Source organism: Agelaius phoeniceus, chromosome 6 (genome assembly GCF_051311805.1).
Source record: "Agelaius phoeniceus isolate bAgePho1 chromosome 6, bAgePho1.hap1, whole genome shotgun sequence".
Classification (NCBI taxonomy): Eukaryota; Metazoa; Chordata; class Aves; order Passeriformes; family Icteridae; genus Agelaius; species Agelaius phoeniceus.
In genome coordinates, this window is record NC_135270.1 from 58,248,906 (window position 1) to 58,271,423 (window position 22,518).

Sequence of the window (22,518 nt, forward strand, 5' to 3'; positions counted from 1 at the left end):
TCTATATATATATATATATATAGATATTTTCATGCTGTCTGGAAGGGTCAAGACTTGGCTGCTCCAAGGGAAGGTGTTTCAAGGAAAGCATTCTTGCCACACTCTGTTTACAAGGGGGTGACTCAGCCACAGAAATATGTGACTTTTATCACACATTTCAATTCTGTAAAAAAAAAAAAAAAACAACAAGTTTAGGGGACTTCAGCCTGCTTATTCCACAGCTCAAATTCTCAGTATGAAAGATGTTTATCTCAGAGGTTTTAGCAAAATGGACTAAATGTTTTCCAAGCATATACATTTTCTGTGTGAAATACAATGCCCGTGTGGCTGTAAAACAGACCCTGCAGTGTGATTTAGGTTTCCCAGCACATGTGTGAAAAACAATGAGGGGTTTGTAAATTCTGCAAAGATGCCCATGTAAATTCTGCAGAGATTTATCCCCACGATGTCTCACTCCTCAGCAAAGGGCTTGCCGTGCATCCCTGGCCCGTGGTCGGCAGGGAAAGCTGCTCCGAGGAGTTTCCAAAGGGCTTGCCGTGCATCCCTGGCCCGTGGTCGGCAGGGAAAGCTGCTCCGAGGAGTTTCCAAAGGGCTTGCCGTGCATCCCTGGCCCGTGGTCGGCAGGGAAAGCTGCTCCGAGGAGTTTCCAAAGGGCTTGCCGTGCATCCCTGGCCCGTGGTCGGCAGGGAAAGCTGCTCCGAGGAGTTTTCTGCGGTCGCACAGGGAGCGCTGCCAGCGCTCGGACTCTCCCCGGGGTCATCCGAGGCTGAGAGCAGCGCTGGCTCCGGCTCCTCCTGCCCTCTCTTAATCAGGATCAAACCAAACCTCATCCCCCCTCCACCCCTGCTCCAGCCCCGGGCCGGGGATTTCCACCCGCTTTGCCGTGTTTTTAAGGGGTTTTTAAGGGGAGACATCTGCGAGCTGCAGCTCTGCCCGGCTCCCTTGGGTTCGTGTTGGAGCAGGCTCAGCCTGGGATACCCGGCAGCCTGGAGCCGAGGAGATAGATGGAGATGGATGGATGTGAAAAAACCCTCTAGGGAGGATGGCACTGGGATGTGGCACTGTCCTGGTTTAGGGCAAATTTGGGAGAAAGCATCCAAAGTGGGGCCCCTTCAGAAAGCAAACCCACACTGCCCCTCCCTCCAACCGGGTCGGGAAGGATTCCTCGAAGAGAAGTGGAAAGAATCTGTTTATTTAACAGGCACAGCACCCCCCAGCACACAAAATGAACAATCCTGGGTGACACCACTGTGTCACTGCTCTGAAAAAGATGACAAATTCAGAAAGTCTCTCTGGGGGTGCTCGCTCTGTTCTCAGTCCCTCCGGCGCTGGGGCAGCTGCTGCCCAGAGTAGGCCCCGCTCGGCCACAAGGGGCAAACTCGCGGTGTTTGCCAGGCCCCAGCCCGGAGCAGGTTCAAGTACATCCAAAAAAAGGAAAGGAGAAACAGTCCAGGAGGAAATTTGGACTGTTTAGCTAAACTAACTAATGAGCAGAAGTAAGAGCAAGCAGAAGCAAAGCAGAAGCAAGAGTGAGAGCAAAGTAAAAGCCAAGCAAAAGGCAAAAGCAGCACCATGTACTGCCCTGTCTGTGTGTCCTACCAGATGTGGAGGAGCAGCTGATAAGAAACCCAAACAAAGCTTTCACTCTTCAGAGCCAGTCTTGAAGGCACAGAACATAATATCCAGCATAAACAGAGCACATGAATGGGGATACAAGCATCATCACGTCACCCTAGGACAGGCACCAAGCAAAGCCAGCTGAGCTGCCTCCCACCCCAAACAGGTCCCCCCACACCACCAAACATCCCCTGCCCAGCATCCAGAGCCCGTGGTGGGGATGATCCATGTGTTCCAAAGGGAAGGAGCATCTCCCATCCCTGCCCCTGCATCCCAGGGAAGGCAGCTGCAGGTAGCTCCTTGTGGGACAGGAGGGGTGGCATGGAAAGCCCTGTCACCTTTCTCAAGGCTTCCTCACCAGGAGAATCAGCACTTTATCACATCACTTTAAAGCTCCTTAATTAGCCCATGGTATCAGGCAGTTACTGTGCCAGTAGCTGGCTGGGTCTGGGCGACACCATAGCCTTGGTTTTGTCACATGGAAGGAGTTTTCATGTAAACCACAGCAAAACCAAGTGTTTGCCTGACTACCCAGCAGGATGGGGGCAGAGGGGAGGTGGAGAGGGGCACTCATGGCACACAGGATTTGTTTGTGGAATGTCCTGACAGGCTCTGGACGAGCTGGATTTCTGCAAGTCTCACCTCCAAAGCATTCTGTGCTCCCAGCTCCCTGTGCCACAGCTGGTGGGAGGAGCAGGATGGGAATTCTTCTCAGAGAAAAGTTCCTCAGCATCTGAAATGACCATTCCATGTTTTGCCCACCACATCATGCTGCACAGCTCACAGCCAATGAAGATGGAGTTTTCCTCTTTTTTCTCTACCTGAAGTCTCACAAAAGCCTTTTTCTGTAAGACTTTCTCTTCTGCTGTGGGCTGTGTCTCAGGTACCACCACCACAGCAGATCCTCCTCATCCTCCTGCCTGCACCAGGGCCCCCAGCCACATCTCTGGGGCACTGAGGGTCAGATAAGGACCTCTGATCCATTTCATGCCAAAAGTAGAGGCTGAGTTAAAGTTTTTAGGCACTAAAATTATTTAATTAGGTAGCTAACTCAGCTGTTTACTCAGCTGAGAAACCTGCTTTCCATCTGTGAAATGAACCTGCTTCCCCCTAAGCCAAGCTATGGCTCCCCAGTTAGGAGAGGCACCAAAACCAGAGGCTCAGGACTTCTCCTCACTGCTCCCCTCCTCAGGGCTGTGCCCCCTATTCCTTGTTCAACCCCACCTGCTGCTCATCCCTCCCAGAGCTGCTGATCCTGCCTGAGGCACAGCTTCCCCCTCCTCTCTCTCAGCCCCCAGCACATCTCCCCTCCCAGCCCCCAAAATCCTGCCCCTGGCATGAATATGCATTATGCAGCCTGGGGCTTTTCCTTAAACACAGGGGTGCCCCTGAGTGCACCCACAGCTGCTTTTTTTATGGATTTAAAAGCAGTTGTACAGATGTATGTGCACTCATGTGAATATGGTCGTGTGTTATTGCAGGGAATTGTTTCTCACAAAAGTGTCCAGAAAAGAGCAATCTGGGACTGCCTGTTGCTGATTTTTCTCATCTTTACCCCCACACATGCAGAGGAGACTTCCACAATAAAAACTGAAAATAGATTCCTGATGAAGTCTAAATTAAGAATATTTTCCTCTGCTTAGGCAGGCATTTGACAGTGTAATTCTTAAATAGACTTTATTGCTATTAAATTTAATACCCATGAAGGATTACATATCTGCTTCTTTGCAAGTCTGACAGGATTAGGAGAGTGGTGCCTGCTTAGTGTTCTTAAAACATCAAACACTCACTAAGCCCTGAGCAAGAAACCTTTTCTGAGGGCTGTAAAATGCCAAGGGTCCAGGGAATTGCACGGTGCCAGGCAATCAGATGGCGTGCCCTTTGAGGAGCTCCACATTCCAGCTGCCAAGGCACGTGGTGACAAAGACACAGCCACTGTGTCTGCACCCAAATATTCCAAATTCTGCTCTCTGGCACTGTAAAAACACTGGCTTCAAGCCAGGCAGCTGGCTGGAGGAGCAGGAGCTCACACCCCTTCTCCACAGGCTGAGGAACTCTGGGATTTGGGGACAGGGTGAAAACACTTTGTAATACTTACATTGCAAGCAATTAATGGTTCAGAGCTGCACCCTTTGTAATGATCTCACTCTCTCTCAGAGATATATATGGAAAGAGGGTCAGTTCCTCTCTGGATTTGTAATGGGGATGTTAAATCCTTGTTAGAGCAGGAGGCACAGGCCAGGATGGGATGAGCCAGGCTGGCTCCAACCTTCCTGGAATGGTGAGGGATTGGCACAAGGCCCTTTTAGGGACCTGTCTCTTTAAAATGATCCTCAGTTTCTCAAAAGAGGCTGAAAGTCAATATTGTTTGCTCTAATTAATGGCCTCACCAGCTCAGGCACCAGCCCTAGGCAAATCCACCCCAAAAATCCCCTGGAATAAACACTAGCACTTTGATGATAGCTAGGAGGTGACTTGCCTTGCATTACAGTAAATTGGCATGTGGGAAGAACAAACCAGCCTTGCCACTTCCCAGCTCCCTCTGGAAAGCTCCTGAGCAGGCTGGGATCCTCCACCCTCCATCTCCAAGGGACTGGGACTGTGTCCTGCAAGTCAGAGCCATCCCTGCCAGGCTCTGAAGCACAGGATATAAAGGTGCAGGGGCAGGGAAGCCTATTTTTGGTTCAGCTGCTGTTAGGGTGACTCCAGCATTTACAAAGATGGGTTAGCTCTGGATATTTGCAGGCATAAGAGTTTGGCACTGGAAACCCTAGGGAAAAAAGCACTTGAATTAAAGCAATTGTGGGGATTCTTATATTAATTAATATAAGAATATATATTAATATTATTTTTGTGTTTTCCCTGTTACAGCTCCAGGGAAGACAGCATGCATGGCAGGAAGGCTGGAGGCACCTCCACAGGCAGAGCTGATCTGCAGAAGGTGAATGACAGCAAAGCAGCAACTCCTGGTGGGCACAGAGAGGATTTACCCACCTCCAGCACAATGTGATAGCCAGGAATCCCTGGAAAGCTCATTTTCTGCTACAAAGAGGGAAAAAAGAAGAGATTAGAAAAGAAAAATTACTCTAAGAGTTGCCTTCAAAACTCCAGCAGCAGATTGAAATGCAATCTCCAACTACTTCTTCACCTCCACAGCTCAGCTCAAATTCCTCCTAACTGTTTCCTTTACATCAAAGACACAGAAACTTGAAAAAAAAAATCAAAGCAGCAAACAAATCATGAAGGAAAAAGGGCTTCTTAAGCAGTGAGTGAGCCAGGCCTCCATTTGCCTAAGGAGAGCCCACAGACAGAGCCTTGCAGTTGCTTATTAAAAGATGGGGTCACATGGGAAGGCTCTTGGCTAAATGCTCTGCCCCAAAACCCACATCTAGGCTCAGGTAAGCCTGGTTTAAAGGCTCACTTCCAAACCAGGCTGCTTGCACTGAAAAACAGCTGGGGGCACAGGAGAAAATCTGGAGTCATTGCCAGGGGCTGGGAAAGGGGTCAGGCACCTTGCCAGGGCTTCCCAGGGGCTGAACCTCAGCCACAGTTACCCAGCCCCAGTTAAAACCCCATTTTCTGGTGGGGAAATAAGAGTTTTCATGAATAGACTCCAGGGTGGGAGGATGTCACTGTGTCACAGGTTGGAATCATCTGCTCAATACGAGATCACAGCATCAGTCAAGAATAAATATTTCCATCCTCATCTCAGATTTATTGTCACTGGAGGCTGATGTGGGTGCATGAGGAACCTAACACAGGATCACAGAATGGTTTGGATTAGAAGGGACCTTAAAGATCATCTGGTTCCAGCCCCCTGCCACGGGCAGGGACACATTCCACTATCCCAGGTTGCTCCAAGCCCCATCCAGCCTGGCCTGGAACACTTCTAGAGATGAGGAATCCACAACCTGTTTGGGCACCCTATGCCTCACCACCCTCACAGTGTGTGAATTAGAATTAGGTTAGAATTTCCTCCTAATATCTAATCTCACCCTGCCCTCCTCCAGTCTTAGAGCCATTCCCCTTTGTCCTGTCACTCCATGCCCTTGTCCAAAGTCCCCCTCCAGCTCTCTTGCCAGCCCCCTTTACACACTGGAAGATGAAATAAGGTCCCCCCAAAACCTTCTGTTTCCCAGGCTGAGAAACCCCAACCCTCTCAGTCTGTCAATATGGGACCCAGGAGGTTTTTCCCCATATGGCTGAGTGGGAAGCAGCCCTCAGAATGAGAGGGTAATTCACTGCCCAGCCCTCAGTAACAAACACTGAACACACTCCTGATGCAGGGCTGAGGGATCTGGCAGGGAGCAGAGCACTCCTGGGGAGTTTCCTTTGCATTAAGTGCTTTTGACACTAATGTTGGTGCCTAAGCAAACACATTAGGATGACTAAAACCACCTGGGCTGCTAGGAATCACAGGCTGCTAGGAATCACAGAGCACACACCGGGAATGCATTGGCTGAGAGCAAAGCAATGTGCTTTTGTTTTCAAGGCATGGGTGTCTTGGGTTCTGTGAGGTGCCTGTGGGCGAGACAACTGCACTTCCTCACAGCACCCCTCTGCTATTTATGAAGCAGACCTAAATAGTCTGCATTAAAAAGTCACATTTGTGGATTATGCTCATGTGAAGTGTAATTGGATTTTATTGTGCTCTTTGCAGATACAGGAACTAAAGCCACAGCCTGCACTCAGTAGAATTAGTGTTGCAAGGATGGCTAAAAGGGGAAGAAATTCAGCTTCACTGCCTGTATTTCCCAGTGCTGCCACACAGCACTAAAGGTTTTGTTGCTCAGATCTGCAGCCCAGATATTCCTGTTTGGAAGAACCTGAGATTCCAGGGATTATAAAGGATGCGTGGGAGTACTAGGCAGATCTCCATGCTGAAGATGAAAAAGACTCTCATAGAAATACTTAATGGCCTTTGAAGCAAGAATAAAGCAGGCAGGATATTTTTAGCAGCCTGCCTGCACTTGCCAACACCTGCATCTGCTGATGGCAGAGGCTCCCCAGGGTTGGCACTCAGCACCTCTCTGCCACTCCACTCTGGAGAGCAATGCAAGAAAAGTGGGAAACACACATGCTGGGCTGAAAGAGGCAGTGTCCCCTACTAAAGGACCCCTGAAGAATCACCTCTGAAATATGTCAGGGATGATGGTTCCCCTTCTGCCAACCTGTTTGGGTTTCAAAGATGCCACCCTGGAGCACTGAAGGTTGCATGGTTGGAATATCCCTTAGGACATGAGAAGGACCACGGTGGGACTTATCCATCAAGACTTCACAAGCTCCTTCCTTTGCCCATCTCTTTTCTTGGTTAAGGACAGGGTATCTCCAACTGGACCCTCTGTTTTGGGCTTCTTTCTGGAAATCCAGATGGTGGCTGTTGCCCCAAGACACCAGCACTACCCAGCTATGGAAATGCTGAAGTGATGCGAGTTGAAATTTCTTTGGAACTCGCACTTCAAAGCATCATAAAAATACAGAGTGGTTCAGTGTTTTGCATGTTTGCCTACCACTCCAAAGAGCACTTAGGAGCAGGTTGATAACTGGGGCTTTGTAATTATCCTGTGTGTTTTTCCTCTCACCCCATCTGCCATGAGTTTCCTTGGGAACAGGCACACACAGTGGAGTGAAGCATTTTCCCATGAAAAACTACCAACACCAGATTGTGTATGTTCTTAGGAAATTACTTGTTTTCACTTGTTTGGTTTTTTGACATTAAAAATTTGTAGTGTCAGAATTTTCCAGTAAGAGAAACTTAATCTTATTGTACAAGGAATTCTCCCAAGCCAGTAATAACATTTCTGAAGGAACCAGTCATGGAAAACATGTTTCTCAGCACTGTTCTCAGGACAAGAAATTTCCTAGGCAAATCTAAAACTCAAAAATAAAAAAAAAAAGAAAAAAAAAAAGGAGAAATTAAAGCCAAGGGTTTTGGATAGAGGGATGGCTGGAACCACTATTTAAGAGTGATAAATGGGAATTCAATAAGTTTCTGCTTCTAATAAGAGGATTTTCCTGCTTCACCAGGATAGCCAACCATTGTGGTTTAGATTACAAAGGGTCATCTCACACTGGAATAAAACTATCAGTTTATAGGGGTTATAGGGGCTGGGCCATGCAAATCCACACACCAATATTCATCAGCTTTCCAGCTTGATGAGAAAGTCCAGGATGAGTTTCCTGGTTGCCCAGAGAAGCTGTGGTGCAGAGTCCCTGGAATTGTTCAAGGTCAGGCTGGGTGGGGCTTGGAGCAACCTGGGATAGTGGAAGATGTCCCTGCCCACGGCAGGGGTTGGAACTGGGTGGTCTCTCCCTCCCTTCCAACCCAACCCATCCCACTCACATGAGAAATACATTTTGCTGACAGAGTCCCATCTCTCCATTCTCCTGCTAGAAGGGGAGACATGAGTTTTGTCTCTGCTGAGGCTTGTGTGTGCAGCAAAAGCCCTTCTGTCAACAGGCACCAAGGAAACCAGCTGGCTACATCCCAACTAAACCATTCAAGATCCAATCCACCAGCTCACAGCCTGTGGGATTATTGCCTGCTTGAGCTGAGGCATTCAGCTGGAGCAGGGTCTGTGACCAGGGCTTGAGGAAGAGAGGAGTCACATCACCCTCGAGCCCTCCTTTGGGCTTGCCTTTGCTTCTGCCACCGTGCTTTGTACTCACTGTGCTCCTTTCCATGGAGTGAGAACATCCCTCCTCTCCATCAGGGCATCCTCACTCTGCACTCTGATGAGCCACAGAAAGTTTGGCTACACAAGGAGAAGAAAAATTTTTAAAAAAATTAAAAATATTTCATACTTACCAAGGACTGTAAAAAGCATCAACTTGATGAATACTGTTCACTACTAACAGTGAACATGATTTATTGATTTTTTTCAGGAAACAGATTAGTTTAGAGCCAGCCTGACGTAGATCTTTCTTTTCCCCTGTATTTATTGCTGCTGCTCAAAGTCTTTCCCTGTGATCTGTGGGCATGTTGCAGGGCTGAGCACTGCAATGAGCATGGTTGTGCTGGATTATTCACTTACCAGGGAGGATCTTTGTAACAGGAGGCCAAGGGCAATTGCAATCCCATTCTGAAAAGCTGTATTTCATTTTTTATTCAGGCATCCTTTGAGGAGCCTTGAGAGTTTCTCCATCATCTGAAGCTATTGCCTTAATCTAAATTGCTGATTCCATTGCTTTCCATGAATTTAGCACTTAAAAGGATTAGGGCAGAAAAAACTTCAATTTTCTTCTGACCTTTTAACATTACCAAATGAAAGTTGGGACATCAGTGAAGGGATTTTAAGTCAGTAAGTGTTTTGTAGTGACTGTGTTTGTGAGCCAAACACTATCCCTGCCCTAATCCTTGCTCCCTGTATGGAGCAGAGTCATCTTCTGGGTTTGGCTTCACAGCAGCCTTGCCAACAGGACAGAACTTGCAAACAAGGCAAGAGAGCAGTGATCCAAATAAAAATTGCAGAGATGAGGCTGCTCTGCTGGAGCCCCAGCAAGTTCTCTAAATGGGCTGCTGCTGAAATCCTGACCTTGTTTGCTCTTGGGCTGCCTGAGCTGCTGCCTACCCTGTAGCCAAGATTAATTAATTCTCATATTGATGTGTCGAGCCGCTGCCATGAAACCATAAAACAGGCAGAAAGCTGTCGGCATCCTGTAAAACTCGAGGAGGAGACAGGGAATCAACACGTAGGGATTTACAGAGTGGCATGCCAAGCTTGCACAGCTTTCATCTCAGGTTGTGCTGCCTGAAAAGAGGCAGATCAGGTACCTCATTCTGGGCTGTTACCTTGGGCAAGAGTTAATGGATTTGCACAGGCACAAGTGAAGGGACAGTAGCTGAGGAAACCAGATCCTCGTGCCTTTGATGTCTCTTCTCTTGCACCAGGTAAGAAGCTGAGCTGAGGAGGCTGCCTTTGGCAGACAGGTTTAGTTACAGTGATGGGCTGTGGGTTTAGATTTCTTTTTGGCCCCCAGCCTCCTCCCTGGCCCTGTTTTGGTTTCCAGTTCTGTCACTTCATACAGTTGCAGTGGCATTGCTGGAGCTAGAGCAACAATTTTAGAGCAGGGTGGTTCATGCCTATGGAGGAGATGATAGAGGGGAAAGCAAAGCAGCTGTGCAAGAAGCAGCAAGGCTGGAAGGAGAGCAGGAAGGAGCTCCTGGGGCAGGAGCATTCCATCCCCATCCCCTCAGAGAAGAAGGCCCCGGGGTTTGTGCAGCCCTTGGCTGTGCTGGGGTCAGGCAGGTGGCTCAGCCACAGTGGGGCTGTGACAAGGACCCACAGGCTGCCCACAGGCCAGCTCCACTGCCTCCCTTCTGTTCTCTGCCTCCTTGGGAGAGAACCAGCTCTTGCAACATCCCTGCACTCTCCAGCACAATGAGCCCCTGTCAGGAGCCTTCCCTTGCTCCTCTACCAAAGCACAGGGAAGCCACAGACAAGAACTGTGGTGTTGCAACATCATTGTGCTGTCACAAGTCATCCCAGCTAAAAATAAACTGCCGCTAAACAACCTTCAGACTCACTTTCACCAAATGCTGCAAGGAGGACATCCATCAAGAGCACTAACTCAGGGCACAAATAGCTTCAGAAACTCTGAGGAGATTTCGGGTTTTTTTTGTCTCTCTTCTGACGGTAAATCCCCCCAAGCTCTCTCCTGATCCTCTATCTGATCAAGTACCCTGGAGCACCTGTGGCTTCTCCACAAGCTTTATTTCAATGTGAAGGCTTTTTTCTCCCGCCTCTCCTCACTTCAGGGCTCTCACAGAGGCCCAGGAGGGCAAATCCCCATGTGAGGACAGGAACAACCCTCACCTTTGCTTTGAGCTGAGTAGAAGTGCCCTGTGAGCTCTGGCTCTTAGCTCACCCTGCCATGTTTTGTGGTGACATCCAGGTTTTTCTCACCCTGCCATGTTTTGTGGTGATGTGCAGGTTTTTCTCACCCTGCCATGTTTTGTGGTGACATCCAGGTTTTTCTCACCCTGCCATGTTTTGTGGTCCATGCAGGTTTTGCACAGCTCTGCAGGGAGTGGGATCCAGCCTTGCGGAAAGCCGCCCGCAGACAAAAGCTGGCAACAAATCCCACTGAGTTTTTTTGTTTTGTCTGAGCCTGGACTGCTCCATCTCCGGCTTCTGCTGGTGCTGGCAGCAGTGCAAAGCCAGGGCCAGCTGATCTTGCCTCGGTCTTAGCAGGTTATCTGAAGTTCAGCTCTCCCCTGCTGCCCCTGTGTGAGAATGTGGTGTGAGAGCTGCCCTGAGTCGCAGCCACACATTGTCCTGCTGCTGGAAAAGCTGTGCTAGGCAGGCTCCTCTCAGCCCCTCACCTTCTAAAACCAGCTGGAGAGAGTGAATCTGCCCCATGATGCTCCTGAGGACACTTTTGCCAAGTGGCTCTGTGCACATCAAACCCAGTCCCATCTGCTTCCCCTGTGATGGAGACAGCAGCTCAGCTTCAGAGTCTGTCTCATTCACACAAGATCTTCCTTCCCTGTCCCACACACTTTCTTTCCATTATTTTCCAGCTCTGTGAGAAAGACAAAGAGCCTGGAAACAAAAAGTTGGATCTTTTTTTCCCCTCCCTGTCTCCCAATTGCAGAGGTGAGCTGCAGCTCCACAAGAGCCACCAGCCTCTCCCACTGGGCTCAGTGGAAGCCTTTGGTACCTCCTCAGTCCTGCCATCCTACAGACCTGCATAAGACACCAGGATCTGGTCTGGAAAGTTTTGGGATTTTGCCAATCTAAAATTGATGAGGGGGAGAGCACAGCCCATGTCCCAAACCCAGCTCCAGCTCATGAACCCCACTGCTGGCAGCAGAGACCCCATCACCTCTCACCCTGCCTGCTTGGTTTCAAAATAGCCACATGCTTAACCCACGGGGTCACAGAGCCATGCCCAGGAGGAAATACCCCACCTTTATCCTCCTGCTTTGCCTTTTGGCCTTTTAAGAAGACTTGGACTAAGTAAGGGACAGGACATGGAGCTGGAGGGCAGCTCAGGCAGCCAGGAAGTCTTAAACAATGTGCCCAGGTGTGGGGCCAAGCCATGGAAAGGTCTTGGTTCAGAGATACAAAACTACTTCTCAGTTAGAGCAAATTTATCTTTGATGCTCCTTCATCCAAGGGTTAAATTTTTGACTGGCTAAGCTTGACACCTCCCTGGGACAGTGCTGAGTGAGGGCAGAGCATTTTCCAGTGCACAGACCCTGGGGCAGGGCTCTGGGGCTGCCACTGGGATCATTTGCTGCTTTGCCAGAAGGGTTCATCACAGAGCCCCTCTCAGGACTCCTTAGCAGGGAGCAGCACCATGCTGAGGAGTTTGGGGTGCCAGAACAGGGCCAGAACTCCTCCAAACACTGCTCCAAGCCAAATCCCAATTGGAGCAGGCACAGGCATGAGCTGAGTCCCTGTTAACCAAATTGAAAGGAGTTTTGACTGGGATCTAGTGAGTGGCAAGCACAGGATGCACTCCAGCTCCTTGTAACAAACTTTATCAGCTTCAGCCCTGTGGAGAGGTTTGTGCTCACAGCAAGTGCTGAAAAGCCCCAGGCACAGAAATCTCTGGGCAGATCAGTGTGACCAGTATGGAATCATAGAATGGGTTGGGTTGGAAGAGACTTTAAAGATCATCTTGTTCCATCCCCTGCCATGGGCAGGGACACCTTCCACTATCCCAGGTTGCTCCAAGCCCCATCCAGCCTGGCCTGGAACACTGCCAGGGATGGGACAGCCACAGCTTCTCTGGGCAATCTGTGCCATGGCCTCACAACCCTCATAGTAAAGAATTTCTTCTTAATATCCCATCTAAACCTACTCTTCTTCAGCTAAAGGCTTGGGTTTATGTATTTTTTTCCATCAGCCTGATTTTCTCTGTTTCTGCATAAATGCTTAACATTCTTCTGAAATGGCCTTTTAAAAATTTCCATTTTGAATAAAATCTGGTGGGTAAAAGAATAAAAATGAATTAAAAAAAAAAAAAGCTGCATGTGGCCAAAACAGACTAAATTGCCAGTATATAGGATTTGTGCTGAATCATTGTTACATTTGGCTCTTCCTTATGTCAATACCCCCTGTGCTTTTAAGGCTGCATTAAACACATAAAAAAGAACCCAGACAAGGACAAGGACAGTTCAGGCCAAACTTTGGTACCAATGAATTGGTCAAATATACAAAGCAGCTGCTTTAAAGTCCAGAATCAATATTTTCACATCAGATCGCTGCACAAAACACAAACCAGAGAAACTGGGGAGGTTTTGACAGGATTTTCTTTGGAAAGTCCTGGCTGGGCTGAGGTGGCCTGGGAGGCTGAGCTGGCAAGGAGTCAAGGCTGCAGGAAGCCTTTATGGGACCTTTGTGCAGGGAGAGACCCAAAGCTTTTATGGCTTTGCAGCTGTATGGGGTGAACTGGAATTTGCTGAACTACAACTATTTTCCTCTGGATCTACTGGGAGCTGTAGCTGCCATTCTGCAGGATAATTTTGGTTATGTGGTGATGGGAATTTCCTCACATGAAAAAAAAAAATCATTTCCCTGCATGGTTTATGTGTCCTGAAATATACCAAGAAGGGGAAAGCCATGCCAGATGGTGCAGAGCAGACAGGAACCCCATGGTTTGCACCACACCTTCTCCTCCTGGCTGACTGCACTGCTGAATAAATGGTGCTGCAGGGATCATAAGTTGGGATGCTGCTGCTGCTGCTGCTTGGAGAGTAAATTACTGCTTTGTGAATGAAAGCAGCAAGGTCTGTTCATCAGATATAACTTGTTCCTGTTAGGATGGAAAAGCTCAAGCCAAGGAGCTTCTCTCCACAAAAGCAAAATTTGTGAAGCAATTCATGCCAGGCAGTCATTACTTTTCTGATCAAAGAGTGCTTGAGATCAATAGAGGATCTCTCCATATCCAACATGTAGATGCACATGAACACCATGTCTCAACTGCTGGGTAGCTCCAGGAGATGGGAAGGTGGGGCAGCAGTGAGAAAAGCTGGATTCATCCAGACAGCTGGCTTCTGAGGGGGAGAGAAAAGAGAAGAGGAGAGGAGAGGCGAGGAGAAGGAAGGAAGGAAGGAAGGAAGGAAGGAAGGAAGGAAGGAAGGAAGGAAGGAAGGAAGGAAGGAAGGAAGGAAGGAAGGAAGGAAGGAAGGAAGGAAGGAAGGAAGGAAGGAAGGAAGGAAGGAAGGAAGGAAGGAAGGAAGGAAGGAAGGAAGGAAGGAAGAAAGAAAGAAAGAAAGAAAGAAAGAAAGAAAGAAAGAAAGAAAGAAAGAAAGAAAGAAAGAAAGAAAGAAAGAAAGAAAGAAAGAAAGAAAGAAAGAAAGAAAGAAAGAAATGCTTGGCATGCTGAGGCACTGGCCCAGGTTCCCCACAGAAGCTGTGGATGCCTCATCCTTGGAATGCTCAAGGTCAGGCTGGATGGGGGTCTGAGCACCATGAGGTGTCCCTGTCCATGGCAGGGCATTGAAGCAAGATGGTCTTCAAGGTCCATTCCAACCTAAACCATTCTATGAAAACTCTAAATAAAACCAATATCAAAAAAAGAAAGCCCTGAGATGTGAAGAGGATGCTCAGTGACGCAGTGCTGGGCTGGATTTGTCTTTTGTTTTTAGAGAGCCTCTCTTATTAGTTCAAATCACAAATTGAGAGAAGTCCTTGAAAATAAAACTGGAGTGACCTCTAAGAGCAAACTCACTTGACTGTGGCTCTCCAGGGTTTGCTTTTGCCTGGACATGTAGGGCCAGGCCCTCCAGCTGCTTCAGTCATCCCTGCCAGGGACTGGTGACCACCATGAACCCCTACTGGGAATCACCATGAAGGTGATCCAGTGGCTCAGGCAGTGCAGGGAAGGCAGGAATGAGCCACAAATGCACCCCCAGATGCTCTCCAAGAGGGGAGAGGAGCTCATCTCCCCAGCACCTCCTATTTATGCACCCTGTATCCCAAAATTGCCTGGCTCAGAGCTTTAATCAGCAAACAAACACAGGGGTGCAGTGAATGATGGCACAGGGAGGGAGCCCCACCCTGCTCAGGCTCCCTGATGGCTGTGTAGGGCAGCCAACACTTTTGTGTGAGGCAGGGGGAAGAGTGGGGACCCCTTCTCAGATCCAGGCCCCCCTGGCAGTTTTTGGGTGCTGCAGGGGTGTGAAACAGCCCTGGAAACATTTGCTCCACACCCCAACCTTGGCATCCCAGGTTGCACCCACCCAGCTGGAAGCTCCCTGTGTGGTATCACCTGGTTTAGAGCCACATCCAGAATTTGGGCATGCTCCAGCTGGGATACCCTGGAAAGCTGAGGAGGGCAGCCATGAACTGTGCTCCTGGAGACCCCATCCCTCCTGATCTGCAGGAGGAGGGAAATGAGGCACTGGGCATGCCCAAGTTGATGGTGTTAAGGATCATTTCAGGATGGAATGATCCTTAACACTCCCCAGGCCCCAGAGTGTGACTGTGTCCACAGGGGTCTGAGGATGAGGGAAGAGGTGAGGATCTGACTCCATGTTTCAGAAGGCTGATTTATTATTTTATGATATATATTATATTAAAACTATACTAAAAGAATAGAAGAAAGGATTTCATCAGAAGGCTGGCTAAGAATAGCAAAAGAAAGAATGAATAACAAAGGCTTGTGTGTTGGACTCTCTGTCCAAGCCAGCTGGACTGTGATTGGCCATTAATTAGAAACAACCACATGAGACCAATCACAGATCCACCTGTGTTGCATTCCCCAGCAGCAGATAATTTTGTTCCTGAGGCCTCTCAGCTTCTCAGGAGGAAAAATCCTAAGGAAAGGATTTTTCATAAAAGATGTCTGTGACACCAGAGCACACTGGGGAGCATCCAGGATGCTGTGGGGGGCCAGAATACCCCAGGACACATTTAACCCAGATCCTGGTGTGATTTAACCCAGAAATGTGCTGGGTGCTGCAGCTCCATCCCCTGGGACAGTGAAACAGAGCCCTTAGTCAGCCCTGAGGAATGCCTGGGGAGGCAGTGGGGATGCTGAGCCTGCCTCTCTCACGGGTCAGGATGGAAACCCCAGACTGGAAACAGAGCTTGGAAATGCCCAGGGGATCAGGAGATGAACCCTGGTGTGCCAGGAAGTGGAAGGGTGAAGTAGAAAAAGGTCTGATAAGAAGGGCCATGTAACCAGAGCAAATATTGGGTGATTCAGCAGCAGCAAGTGACCCAGGAGGGAGTGAAGGGCACTCCTTGCCATGTTTGATTTGTCAGCTGGGATGGTGCCAGCCCCAGACAGGAGAAGCTGCACAGGGAGCGAGCGGGCAGCTCCTCCTCAGGGCAGCACCTGCTTGGCTTCTGTAGCCCCAAAAGAACCATCTCTGGGCTTCTCTCAGCTGGAAAGATTCCCCTTCCTGTGGTAGGCTTGGGTCTCCATCCCACAGGGAAGGCATCAGTCCTTGGTACCAGCTGCCAGGCAGGACTCACAGCTGAGTTTGCTGTGTGTGCTGGGGGACAAACCCTGCCATGCTCTGCACCTGCAAGGAACACAGTCCCCTCCCAGGCAATGCCCTGCCAAGAGGCAATTAAATGTCCCCACAGCCTGTGGTACTTGTGGCTGGAGAGCAGGTCTGCCTTGAGCCCTCCTTTCAGAGCCAGGATCCACCCCCACAATGTTCACACCACCTCAGCCCTGGGCTTGGCTGCTGGGTCAGTGCCCAGCATGGCTCTTACCCTTTTTTATCCCCTAAATCTCTGCAGCAGGCAGTCAGGAGAAGGCTCACTCACTCTCTTCCCATGGGATGCACTGGGAGGGGTCACACAATGTGCTCAGGTTTTGGAAAGCTGATGATGTTTCAGGTCACAGGCAGGATTTCCATTCCATCACCAGGAATACAGGCCTGGAGTCCAGGCTGAGCACCCAGCTTCAGAAACTCAGCAATGTAAGATAACAAACAGGAAAATATCAACCCAACCCCAGCACCTCCCAAAAACATGATCCAAAGTTGACTTCTGAAAATCCAGGCTCTCACCCCATATCTAAACCACAGGTGTGCTTCCTGCTGGCTCCACCTCTCACCCTGGGCATGGCTGCTCTTCCACAATACCCAGCTGGGAGACAGATCTTCACCTCCCAAGCAGAGCCAGGTGCCAGCTGGGGGTCTCTGACATGCAGGATGCCCATGGTTTCAGCCCTTGGCTCTCACAGATGGGCCATGGCTCAGAGGAAGGCTGGCAGGACACCTCTGGTACCTGTGGAAAACTGGCAAAGTTCACAGGAAAAACAGGCAACAAAAATGGTGGTGGATCCCATGGGGAAGAGGAGGAAGAAGTCCCTGTGCTCAGAGTCTCTTTCCTGTCTCTTTCCATGGAAAAGGAGAGAGTGCCTGGCCCCATGTGCTGAGCAAGGGGAAGCACTGCCCTCCCTTCCCAGCAGTCATGGGGAGGTGGCCATGCACCCCCAAAACTGACATTCAAACCAATGGCAACACTGCCCACACCACAGCAAAGACACCCCTGCCCTGCTGGGCAGAGCTGTGTTTACTTATGTGCTTGTTATTTACACCACCTCCAAGTGCTGACTGAGCACTGGAGCAGCTCAGCAAGCCAGGTGAATGAACAACAAAGAACCCCCCAAAACAAAACACAGGCTCAGAGAGTGATAAAATCAACTTTTCAGAGGTCACATTGATGATTTTTCCTTGGTACAATGCTGCTCCTCCCCAAATGGGGAGCAGTGGAACATCACAGATGGGTAAAAAGACAAAAGGAGGAGGATGAATAAGACAATGCACAGCTCCTGCAGGTACAGAGAGAGGTGTGTCTGTGGGCTGGCTGGGCTGAACATGGATTTGCAAAGACTTGTCCAGTGATTGGCCAACCTGCAAGTGCCAAGGTGCAGCTGAACATGACCTGCTCACAAGGCCAGATGGAAAGTCCCTCAAAGACCTGCATTACTGGCTGAGAATTAGGGGGGCAAAAACAAACAGAAGATTTTAGTGCTGCTGGAGAGCACATGCATGGGGCAAAAATGCTTCTCCATCAGCATAAGGGAAATATCCTGGGGGTTGGATGGGGGTTGGAGCAACCTGGTCCAGCAGAAGGTGTCCTTGCCCATGGCAGGGGATTTGGAATAAATGATCCTCAAGGTCCCTTCCAACCCAAACCATTTGGGATTCCATGAAAACATGAAGTGTTTGTCACAGGCTTCTTGCCACGGGCACTTGCTGCTAATTTAACTCCACATCAAGGTTCTGTGCTCCACCTGCAGTGTCCCTGGCCCTTGGGAGCACAGGAAACAAAACACCAGGGACCTGCCAAGGAATCCAGCAGCTTTGGCTGCCCCTGCAGAGGCTGGTGAAGAGCATCTGCCATGTCCCAGCACCCTGACCACCCAGCACTGCCTCTGGACACCACGGACACTTTCCCTGCCCACACCCAGCTCTGGCAGTGCAAGAGCTGTGGCTCATTGCATCATCCCCCCTCCACCTCCCTGGGCCAGCTCTCCATCAGCCCCAAACCTGCCAGCTTTCCCTGGGGGATCTTCACCAGCTGGCTCCAGCCAGTGTTTGCCCCGTGTCCCAGAAAATACCCAATATTTCAAATCATTTCCTGGTCACAGGGAATGCCAAAATTAAGATCTTTTCCAATACCTGGTGAGCAGACCCAGTTCCTGGTGTTCTCTTGAGACAGAATACCAGAATCCCTGCTTCAAGCCCTCTGTGCCAGCTCCTGCCAGCTTGCAAGGACTTACCCCAGAGGGATGGGGTTGCAGGGTTTGGAGGTGCATGGAAAGGGCTGTCATGGGCAGGGATTCAGCTTTACCCACCACAAGCAGGATGATCTTACTTGGAGACCAGAAATGAAGGCAGAAATGGAGCAATTAACCTCTGAGGAAAGGATGGAGAGGGGAAGGTTTGAGGCAGGGTGGTTGTTTCTCAGCCCCAAGCTTGACAGAGCTCAAGAAACATTTGGACAAGGCTCTCAGGCATGTGGTAGGATTGTCCTGTGCAGGGCCAGGAGCTGGACTTGGATGATCCTTGTGGGTCCCTCCCAGCTCAGGTTATTCTATGCTTCTATGAAAGTGGAGCCTGAGTGCTCCCAGGAATGTCTCAGTAACACTGTCAGAGAAAAGCTGCTTCAGAACAGCTGCTCCCCTTGGGCTGGAGAGCAACCAGAGCCATTGCACCCCATTTCCACAGCCACCCCTGCCTTCCTCCTGGGCTGGGAAGCACTGGAAAGCTCCCTGTTCTCCTGCCCTCTGCTGCAGGGTGGCTCTGCCACCATCCTGACACTGCAAAGCCCTGAAAGCAGATGCAACTGCACATTAACATAAAGTCATCAAGAGCTCTTGGCCTGAGGGATCCATGAAATCTGAAGAGAAGGGGCTGGTGCCAGAGCCAGCTGAGGACTTTGGACACCCACCTGTGTCTCAGGGCATGGGGGGGAGGGAGGGCATCACTGGGCATCACTGGGCATCCTCCCACAATTTTTTCAACCCTTCCTTTGTGGCTATTTTTGACCTCCTGCCTAATCACATAAGCTGCTTTGCAGAGCAACTACAGCCTTTGCAGCCTTTACTGACTCCCTCTGAAAGCATGACTGGGGATTGCCAGGAGGGAGGTGCCAGAGCCACGCTCACTTTGATGTGGTTTATTCACCTGGATACTTCATGGGCTTCAAATCATGCCAGGCAGGCAGCTGGGCAAGGGGAGGGCTGGCAGTGCCCAGCTGGCATCTTGACACTCAGACCTAAAATTCATGATTAAAGCAAGAGCTGTGTGCTTACAGCTCTTTCCACACAGCAGAGACAGAACCAGAAAGCCAAATCACCCCCACTTCACCATAAACACTGGGTATTGGGTTTTAAGGAGCATCTCACAGTGACCTCAATGGCCCATTTCATGTGTGGTGGCATGGAAGGGAGCCCAAAGGTGAAAAGGCTTAATTAGTAACACTTCAAGCTGATTACCATGGCCCATATATAGGGTGACCTGCATCTACTATCACTTAGCATGGTAATGACTAAGTACAGTATGTGGTTTAAATATCTCCCTAATGCTAAAGCTAAATGCATCTATAACCCCAACCCTCTAATTGACTGATTCTAAATATGATAGATTAGCTTTCCATCTCATTATATGCATCTAATCAGGGGATGAGGGCTCCTATACCCTTGGATACTTGGTTTTCAACTCTACTCTCCTACAACAGCAATTAAAAGAAAATCACTTCTCTACTTGTGCTGTACCCTGTCTCAGGAAAATGCTGGATTTAGTTTATGATGGTCATAAAAACAAGCTGCAGAACACTGCTTTCTGTCTTGGTGGACACCAAGATTGAGAAGCTTAGATGTTGTCTGTGTGACCTTTTCCCAATGACCCCAAATCAGCACAGGGCTCCTGCTGCCTGTGGTCATCACTCCCTGAGCAACTCTCAGGGGCAGCAGTGCCCAGGGGGGAAAGTCTGGGAGCAAGGAGCGGGGAGGGTCTAGGCACCACCAGCAGCTCAGGGTTCAATCACCCTTTCTCAACTAAAATTCTCATTTAAATATTGCCTAAATGAGGGTGGCCCTCTGCAAGGCCAGGAGTTGGACTCAATGATCCTTGTGGGCCCCAACACCTCAGGATATTTCTGCGATACTGTGCTTAAAAGAAGCTTCCTGATTCCAATCTCAGGTGCCTTTTCCTGCACTGCCCAAGGTCCTGCACACCAGGCAGGCTCCTCTCCCTCAGGAGCTGCTCACCATGGCCCCAGCCCGAGTGCACAGGTGGGTGGAGGACTAAGGTGGCCTCAAGTGCCTCTTCCAGCCCAGCTGAGCACTAATAAGCTTTGAGCATTAAGGCTTTCACTCCAGGCCAGGGTAGCTCCAGGCAACTCCTTGCTCACACCTTGTCCCTGCCTAGGAACAGTCTCCAAGGCAGGACACTGTGGGCCACATGCCTGGTGTGGAACTGCAAACCCATTTGTTAGGGCCCTAAATCAGCTCTGGAGGAGTCCTTGGGGTACACTCCACCAAAACTGTGAGACACTTAAATCACCCTGAAAATTTGGCCACCACCAGCAGGATCCCTGGTACCTCCCTCTGTCCCAGGAGACACATCCCCTCTTGCTGAGGGGAGAGGGCATCCATCCATCCATCCATCATCATCCATCATCCATCCATCATCCATCCATCCATCCATCCATCCATCCATCATCCATCCATCCATCCATCATCCATCCATCCATCCATCCATCCATCCATCCATCCATCCATCATCCATCCATCCATCCACATCCATCCATCCATCCATCCATCCATCCATCCATCATCCATCCATCCATCCATCCATCCATCCATCCATGCACATCCATCCATCCACATCCATCCATCATCCATCCATCCATCCATCCATCATCCATCCATCCATCCATGCACATCCATCCATCGTCCATCCATCCATCCATCCATCCATCCATCCATCCATCCATCCATGCATATCCATCCATCCATGCACATCCATCCATCCATCCATCCATCCATCCATCCATCCATCCATCCATCCATCCACAAATCCATCCATCCATCCATCCATCCATCCATCTATCCATCCATCCATCCATCCATCCATCCATCCATCCATCATCCATCCATCATCCATCCATCCATCCATCCATCCATCCATCCATCCATCCATCCATCCATCCATCCATCCATCCATCATCCATCCATCCATCCATCCATCATCCATCCACATCCATCCATCCATCCATCCATCCATCCATCCATCCATCCATCCATCATCCATCCATCCATCCATCCATCATCCATCCACATCCATCCATCCATCCATCCATCCATCCATCCATCCATCCATCCATCCCCATCCATCCATCCATGCACATCCATCCATCCATCCATCCATCCATCCATCCATCCATCCATCCATCCATCCATCCATCCATCCATCCATCCATCATCCATCCACATCCATCCATCCATCCATCCATCCATCCATCCATCCATCCATCCATGCATCATCCATCCATCCATCCATGCACATCCATCCATCCATCCATTCATCCATCCATCCATCCATCCATCCATCCCCATCCATCCATCCATGCACATCCATCCATCATCCATCCATCCATCCATCCATCCATCCATCCATCCATCCATCCATCCACATCCATCCATCCATCCATGCACATCCATCCATCCATCCATCCATCATCCATCCATCCATCCATCCATCCATCCATCCATCCATCCATCCATCCATTCATCCATCCATCATCCATCCATCATCCATCCACATCCATCCATCCATCCATCCATCCATCCATCCATCCATCCATCCACATCCATCCATCCATCCATCCACATCCATCCATCCATCATCCATCCATCCATCCATCCATCCATCCATCCATCCATCCATCCACATCCATCCATCCATCCATCCATCCATCCATCCATCCATCCATCCATCCATTCATCCATCCATCATCCATCCATCATCCATCCATCCATCCATCATCCATCTATCCATCCATCCATCCATCCATCCATCCATCCACATCCATCCATCCATCCATCCACATCCATCCATCCATCATCCATCCATCCATCCATCCATCCATCCATCCATCCTCCATCCATCCATTCATCCATCCATCCATCCATCCATCCATCCATCCATCCATCCATCCATTCATCCATCCATCATCCATCCATCATCCATCCATCCATCCATCATCCATCTATCCATCCATCCATCCATCCATCCATCCATCCATCCATCCATCCACATCCATCCATCCATCCATCCATCCATCCATCATCCATCCATCCATCCACCCCCTCTGCCCAGGCCTGGATAAAGAGGAGGTCAATGCTTTTCCCCAAGATGCTCCCAGAGGAACTGAGGAGCACCACCTTAGGCCATGGGTGTTCTCTTTGCCCTAT

The 22,518-nt window shown here is 49.6% G+C and overlaps 1 long non-coding RNA gene across 1 annotated transcript in view; it reads left to right on the forward strand.

The window, feature by feature from the left end:
• Positions 1 to 7,710, forward strand: part of LOC143694425 (uncharacterized) — a 63,123-nt gene extending 55,413 nt beyond the window's left edge. The window contains exons 2-3 of the long non-coding RNA XR_013182907.1: positions 4,489 to 5,015; positions 6,278 to 7,710. This is a non-coding gene — a long non-coding RNA (uncharacterized LOC143694425). The remainder of the gene's footprint in view (positions 1 to 4,488; positions 5,016 to 6,277) is intronic.
• The last annotated feature ends 14,808 nt before the right edge of the window (positions 7,711 to 22,518 follow it).